Here is an 8,737-nt window from a genome sequence, read left to right as displayed (position 1 = left end):
CGTGAGCCATGGCCACTGAGCCTGCGCGTCCGGAGCCTGTGCTCCACAACGGGAGAGGCCACAACAGTGAGAGGCCCGTGTACCACAAAAAAAAAAAAAAAAAAGGGAGATGGGGAAAATATTCAAAAGAAGTCTTGATAGAGTAATGAAATGTTAAAAAGTACAGATCGAAACATGTAACACAAAAGAAATAGCTATAAATACCAATGGCTAGAAGCCCAGCTCTGAGAGAAGAAAAAGAAGTGGAGGTTGCTTTAATACAACAACAAATCTGAATATGCAGAGGAAGACATGGTACCCAGATTCCAAGGGCGAGGTAAGCCCCACCAGCCCAAGAAGTCAAAAGGACCTGAAATTTAAATTGGAAGACCCCACACAAATGTAAATTTAATTGTAACTGATCAAAGACAAAAAGTCTGGAATTGCATAGTCCTTCCCTTCTTTCCAGGGGAAAAAATACAAAAGATTGGAAGGAAAGAGATAAGGAGCCTAATGAAATGTTGAGTTATCTTCTCCATTCACACAACAGTATAGTAAAACATCAGTTTCCCAAAGCTTAGAAATTAGACAGTTATACAACCCAAACGAAAAGTGTTAGATATACCAGGAAGTAGTGAAAACATGCTTGAAGGGAGGAGCAAGATGCAAAGAACTTTGTAACATAAATTAAAAATACATACAGAAAATGTGTCAATGAAGAGGTAAACCCAAAAGCTTTAAAACACTGAGAGATTCCCATCCACGTAAGTGGCTGGAAAGAGAGACAAAAAAAGCATAATTGTCATGAACTTCAAGCAGTATGGAAAAACTAAAGTTGGTTTAAGAAAATGTATAATGGTCTCTCTGAACGGTTCGGCCCCAACCAGAGTTCATCACCTATGACTCTGTAATTAGGTAAAAGTCAACCATTAAGTCAAGGATAGCAGTGTGATTATAAATAGATCAAGGGAAAAAATGTATTAAGAAGAGTAGTCTTCAAAAACAAACAAAACCTTAGAAAAATGACGTTTACCTAGCAGACACAAGAAGAGAGGAAAATAATAAAGTCATCTGTGCTGACCAAAGGCACAGTAACTCAGTCACTTGGAGTAGGGTTCTTGGTTATCCTGGTTATCCACAGGACTGGAGACTAAATTGTAAAAGGAGGATAAGGAAGGCACTGCCAAAGCTTGTGTAGTCTTAAAAATTCGCATGTCTTTCTACGATGTAAGACAGGAGGTTATTTTGCCTAAAATAATAGTAAAAACTAACATTTTTGAATATCTGCTGGCTGCCAGATACTGCTCTAAGCATGTTATAGGTAGTGTCTCATCTGTCATCACAACATTACAAAGAAGGAAGGAGTGCAAGCAATAGAGAGATAGGGAGGGAAAGAAGGAAGAAGAGAGGAAGAAGATGGGAGAGATGATTCTAAAACAATTGGTAATAACAAAGATCAAACAACATTAAGTCAAACCAAAAGACCATTAACAGAAGAAGATGAAGGTCTTCAGATCTCAAGAGGACCCTTCAGAAAGACAACAAAATAATAACAGGAATAATTTCATAAAATGCACTGGAAATCTTCAGCAGCTATAACAATGTCTAACATGCCAGAGAGGATGTAAAAACAAGCAAGTCTAACAATTTGATGGTATGCTGCATGTACCTTGGGCATAGTTTAGACAAACAAGAGAAGTAATTCAGTCTACCAGAGAAGATGGGAATTCTTTCTGTCAAGGTAAATAAAATTAAAAAAGGAAAAGGTGGGGGAGGTTGGAAGGAAGGAAGGAAGGGAGGAAGAGAGGGAGAGGGAGGGAGAGAGGGAGGGAGATGAAAGGAAGAAAGACTGACAAACTTATATTTACATTGTCTCCTGGGACCTGGATATTCCACAGTACACAGTTCTACTATGAAGGAAGTGCCAAAAATAAAGGTAAATCTAAACATACTGAAGCATGCTTTTCTCTACTAATAGAAATCTGTATGAAAATTAACAAATATAGCCTATTTTGTGCATACATGCTTGTTCTGGAAGAAAGAATCACCATTTTTATCAGGATTTTGGTCTAATGAAGCAAGTTTTGTTTTTTTTTTTTTTAACATCTTTATTGGAGTATAAGTGCTTTACAATGATGTGTTAGTTTCTGCTTTATAACAAAGGGAACCAGCTATACATATACATATATCCCCATATCCCCTCCCTCTTGCGTCTCCCTTCCACGCTCCCTATCCCACCCTCTAGGTGGTCACAAAGCACCCAGCTGATCTCCCTGTGCTATGCAGCTGCTTCCCACTAGCTATCTGTTTTACATTTGGTAGTGTATATATGTACATGCTCCTCTCTCACTTCGTCTCAGCTTATCCTTCCCCCTCCCCATGCCCTCAAGTCCATTCTCTCTATCTGCATCTTCATTCCTGTCCTGCCCCTAGGTTCTTCAGAACAATTTTTTTTTGATTCCATATATATATGTGTTAGCATACTGTATTTGTTTTTCTCCTTCTGACTTACTTCACTCTGTATGACAGACTCTAGGTCCATCCACCTCACTACAAATGACTCAATTTCGTTTCTTTTTATGGCTGAGTAATATTCCATTGTATATAAGTGCCACATCTTTATCCATTCATCTGTCGATGGACACTTAGGTTGCTTAATGAAGCAGCTCTTCATTGCAGAGTGGGAAGGCTGAAATACCAAGATATCCTCCAGTGGGGTACAGAAGAACAGTAAACAGGGTACCATAAGCTTCCACACTGTGCTAAAAGGTGAGAAGAGTAGTCAGGGAGCAACTGGAGGATCACACCTCTGAGAACTTGGTAATGAGTTGAAAAGACAGTTTTTAAGACCATGATGAAAGAAAATATTTAGAATAGCACAAAGAATATGAGAGGCACTCAGAAGGTTGTTGGAGAATGGCACAGTGATGCCTACCTCTCCATGCATAGGAGTGGTCCATCTGAAACTAGAACTGGACTGAGGTCTGACACGGGTTAGTGAAAAAAGACCATCTCACATTCAAGATGTCTATTGTCTAGTACCATTTCTATTACCAACCTGCTGTGTGAACTTGGGTCACTTACATAGTCTCCAGATTCAGTTTTCTCATCTATATGAGGCAGGAATTATATTGGTTGATCAGAGATATTGCTTCCAATTCAGAAAGTAATTCTTACCCTGTTATCCACCCCCCCCCTTTTTCTGGATAAGAAACTGAGGCTAAGAAAGGCTAAGTGACTTTCTCTAGCTCACACAGCCATTAAGTGGTAGAGCTGGGATATGAACAAGATCTGTGTCTCTGGCTTCAAAGTCCATGTTCCTTTTATCCCAGCACACAGTGCGTCCAAAAATAAGGAAGTGAAGGATGAAGGGGAGAGAAGAAGAAAATGCACTGCTCTGGGGAATAGTAAAAATCTGTGAGCTTCAGAACATAAACTGCTTCTTAGAACAAACATGGGAGTTCTGAGACTTACCCCCAAGCATTCTGAGTCCCAGGAAATACCAGTGCTTGTGCAATGCCAATTATATTAGGCTCTTTGAGGATAAACCAAGGATTGATATATATGTATAGGTATGTATGGGTCTGTGCATACATGTACACACACACCGTGTTAGTCTGCTTAGCCTGCTATAACAAAATACCATAGATTGGGTGGCTTAAACAACAACATTTATTTTTCACGGTTCTGGAGCCTGAAAGTCAAAGATAAGGGTGCCAGAATGGTCAGGTTCTAGTGAAGACCTTCTCCCTGGGTTGCAGATAGCCCACCTTCTCTCTGTGTTCTCACCTGGTGGTGGGGGATGATGGAGAGGGAAAGGAGAAGGTGGGGGGAGGAAGAGAAGGAGAGAGAGGGGGAGAGAAGAGAAGAGAGGGAGAGAGAGAGAAGGGTCTAGTCTTTCAGTCTCTTCCTATAAGGACACTAATGTCATCATGAGAACAGGCTCCACCCTCATGAATTCATCTAAACCAAATTATCTCCCAAGGACTCTGCCTTCAAATATCATCACGTTGGAGATTAGGGCTTGAGCATATTAATTTTGGGCGGATACAAATATTCAGTCAATAATACACACACACACACACACACACACACACACACACTCACACTCACAAACACACCAGGTGATTCTAATGTTCAGCCAAGTTTGCAAACCATTGCTTTAGAACAGTTGCTTTGGGCTTCCCTGGCGGTGCAGTGGTTGAGAATCTGCCTGCCAATGCAGAGGACACGGGTTCGAGCACTGGTCCAAGAAGATCCCACATGTCGTGGAGCAACTAAGCCCGTGCGCCACAACTACTGAGCCTGCGCTCTAGATCCCGCAAGCCACAACTACTGAAGCCCGCGCACCTAGAGCCCATGCTTCGCAACGAGAAGCCACCACAATGAGAAGCCCACATGCCGCATCAGAGTAGCCCCTGCTCACCACAACTAGAGAAAGCCTGCATGCAGTAACGCAGACTCAACGCAGCCAAAAATAAAATAAATATATTTATATATACATATATATAAAGAACAGTTGCTTTCAAACTTTATTGTACTTCAAATCCACCTGGAGAACTTACTATAATAAATGTATGGATGGGCACCACCCCTAGAGTTTCTAACTCTCTAGGTCTGGGATGGGGCTCCATAATTTGCATTTCTAACAAGTATCCAGGTGATGCTTATGCTGGGACCTCACTTTGAGAATTGTTTTAGAAGTTGCTGACTTCTGATGTGTACAAACTAGTAGAAATTAATTGTAACTAATTTTAATCAACTCTTGATTTCAGGAATTCAGTCCACAGAAATTCTCTTATTCAATCACATGTATTTATTGAGTGCCAAGTAAAGGCTAGTCACCCTGTTAGGCTCAGGGGATATACTGGAGATAAACTTATGAGAAACCCTGCTCTCGTGAGGCTTCTCTTCTCTTGGAATCCAAGACCGAGTGAGTCACTCCTTTGTATTTCTATTGTGCTATGCAGTTTTGTTTTATAAGTATTTGTCTGTATATCTCCCTACTTATGGTGGGGTTTCCATGAGGCACTGTATTATCTGTAATTCATTCATTCATTGATTCATTCATCAGTTTACCAGACAGTGTGTTTGCAAGTATGATCCAGAGGAAAAAACTACAATTCTCGTGCTCAGGAAATTCCTTGCGTAGCAGTGAAGACAACAAATAGACAATTGCAAGGTTGAGCAATAAATGTGAAAGAGTCTGTGGAAGATGATATTGTTGCCATATATCCACTCCCTGGCCGTTAGACCCTTTCCTCAGCTGCTGCCAATACTAAGCTAATGCCGTATACCTGCCAGAAAAGGTGAATGAAAACCACCTGCCCTGGAGATTACTGAGAAGTTACCACCTACCCACTTACTTCTTGGAGTAAGAATAGATTTCAGCCAGGGAAAGAAAACGGTGGAAGTAATGAAGTCAGAGGAATCTGTTCAAAAGATCCTGTTTGCTCTGGGATATGAGCCTGGATGGTGCAGAGGATGAATGTTTTTCAATGACACAGGAAGCAATTTGATGCTATCCTCAGGCTCCAGGGATTTTAAGTAGGTAATTAGCATGATCAGATTTCCATTTTTAAATCGTGACTGTGGCAGTGGCCTGAAGGAAAGTTTGGAGGAGAATGAGAGTGGAGGTGATTTTGGAGACAGAGGGGGGTAGTGGTTACCTGCCCTGGTTCTGGAGCTGATTTCCTGGGCTTGAATTCCTGATCTTCCTCTTACTAGCTGTTATATACTTAGCATAAAATATATAATTTCTCAGTGCCCTCACTTTCCTTGTCTATACAATGGGCATAAAAGTGGAACTTTAAGGTTGTGTGAGGAGCCTTAATCAAATCATGTTATGTGCTGGATCATAGAAAGTGCTCAATAAATGTTGGCTCTTATTACTATAGTATTTTATTAGCACTATTATTAGTAGCTGTAGTAGCAGTAGTAGCACAAGGAGGGAGAGGAGAAATACAGTAAAAGTAGTAGTATGTTTAGATGAGAAATGATCGGAAGCTAAACCAAGGAAGTAACAGTGGGGATGGAGGGGGGGATGACTTGTGTATGATCTTTAGGTTTTAAGTCTTCGTAACAGTTTGATTTAGAAGTGGGTGAGGAGATAGCTTGGATACCTGGCTAGATAAACAATGGTGCCATTTCCTGAGATGAGGATCATAGGAGGATGCTGATTTTAATGGAAAAGTTAGAGTCTGGTTTTGAAAGTATTGAGTCTGAGGTACAATTGCTACATCCCCAAGGAGATTTCCTTATGTAGCAGGAGAGGTTATATAGTTCTGACATCAGGGAGACAGAGACAGACTTAGCCTTGAGATAAATATCTGGTAGTCAGGAGTATATTTATAACTCTAGTGTCTTTGGGGCACCCACATTTAAAAAAAATTAATAATTGAGAAAATAACTAGAAATAATGAGAGCCAAAAATAGCTTTAAAAAGATTTTAAGCAGAAGAGGAGAATGGAAGTCTCAGGACAACTCAGAAAATAACTGTAGAAAATGCAGCCTTGGGAAGAGAACACGGTACACCAGAAATCTCAGGTAGAACCAAAAATGTCCACTATGTCTATAAAACTACAAAAGTAGATTCACATTGTCTAGGCAATGTCTGCACTTCCCAGACCGCAGAGGGAATAGAGAGTATAAAAGGAGGAATTTTTACCTTTAAAGTCACAGATGACATTCCACTACAAGGTGAGAGAAACATCACACTTGAAACTCATGTCCCCTTTGATAAATTTCCTTTGAACACTGGGGCCCAGGCTAAAGTAGTTCCACAGTGTGTAATTCTAGCTCTGTAAGAAAATCTGACTTATTTTAGATGTGTTTTTTAAAACCAAGAGCATACAGTTATCACAGAAGGCTACAGTGATCTAGAAATTAAATGTGCAAATTAGAAAAAAATAAAAGGAAGGCATAAGGATAATTGTTCTGGGATCAAAGCTTCCTGTTTCTTTTATTAGGTAAAAATAAAAACTACATAAGAGATTTAAATTGTATTTTACAAAGCTAAGTGTGCAAGGCATATAATATTACTTTATTCCCTTTAAATCAAACCAAATTAAATCTGACCCTAGGTTTCGATACCACAGAGATAGTGGTAAATTCATGCTGGGTTATTATTGGGACTCCATCCTTATTTACAGGTGTTATGCAAGGCCAACTAGGCTTTCAGAGGTGTGGGCTTCACTGATTACCACTGAAAAGTCTGTGAGCCTTTAAAATTTAGGGGTGCAGTTGCTCCTTCCCATGCAACTCTCAGGGCCTAGGAATCTGAATTGCCAACCCAATATTGCATACCTAGAGAAAACACACTTCCAGAATGAAGGGAGACATCAAGACATTTTAAAATGAAGGAAAACTAAGAGAATTTGTTGCCATCAAATCTACCCTAAATGAAAGACTAAAGGAAGTTTTCTAAGCAGAAATTGTTTGATGATTGAAACAAAATTATAACACTGTCTGATATGGCTTTAAGTATATGTAGAGGAAATATTTATTACAATTATAAGTGGGGGAGGATAAAGATGTAAATCCAGGTAAGGTTTCTATATATCACTTAAACTAGTAGAACGACAATACCACGTAGACTGTGATAAGTTACATATATACCATGTAATACCTAGAGCAACCATTAACAAATCTGAACAAAGAAACTAAAAAATGCTACAGATAAATTAAAATGGGTTTCTAAAAACTGTTACAGAAACCCACAAGAACACAAGAAAAAGGAAAAAGAAATAAAAAACAGAACAAACAGAAAGCTAACCAAAAAAATGGCACATTTCCCATTTATCTATTTTTGTTGTTGCTGCTGCGTATGCTTTTGGTGTCATATCTGTGAAACCATTGCCTAATCTAAGTGCATGAAGATTTACTCCTATCTTTTCTTCTAAGAGTTTTATAGTTTAGGCTTTTACATGTAGGTCTTTGATTCATTTTGCATTAATTTTTGTGTATAGTGTGATGTATTGATATATGTATACATGGTCCAACCCTTGGCACTCTTACTAAAAATCAATTGATCATAAATATAAGGGTTTATTTCAGGACTCTTGATTCTATTCCATTTGTCTATGCTTACAACAGAACCACATTGTCTTGATTAATGTATGTTTGTAATAGGTTTTGAAATTGGGAAATGTGAGTCCTCTAATTTTGTTTTTCTTTTCTTTTTGGCTGTGTTGGGTCTTTGTTGCTGCATGCAGACTTTCTCTAGTTGTGGTGAGCAGGGGCTACTCTTTATTGTGGTGCACAGGCTTCTCATTGCGGTGACTTCTCTTGTGGCAAGAGAAGTAATTATTATCTAGGCATGTGGGCTGCAGTAGTTACAGCACGCAGGCTCAGTAGTTGCAGCACGTGGACCCTAGAGCGCGCGGGCTTCAGTAGTTGTGCCGCAGGGGCTTAGTTGCTCCACGAGATCTTCCCAGACCCGGGATCAAACCCATGTTCTCTGCATTGGCAGGTGGATTCTTAACCACTGTGCCACCAGAGAAGTCCCTTGTTTTTCTTTTTCAAGATTGTTTTGACTATTCTGCATGCCTTGCATTTCCATATGAATTTGAGGATTAGCTTGTCCATTTCTGCAAAGAATTCAGTTGGTATTTTGATAGGGATTGCATTAAATTTGTAGATCGATTTGGGGAGTATCGCCACTGTAACAATAAATATTGTCCATGAAAACAAATGTCTTCCTGTTGATTAAGGTCTTTAATTTCTTTCAATGATGTTTTGTAGTTTTTAGAGTGTAAGT

The sequence above is a fragment of the Physeter macrocephalus genome, chromosome 11, assembly GCF_002837175.3.
Source record: "Physeter macrocephalus isolate SW-GA chromosome 11, ASM283717v5, whole genome shotgun sequence".
NCBI classification, from domain to species: domain Eukaryota; kingdom Metazoa; phylum Chordata; class Mammalia; order Artiodactyla; family Physeteridae; genus Physeter; species Physeter macrocephalus.
Note: the sequence above shows the minus strand (reverse complement) of the source record.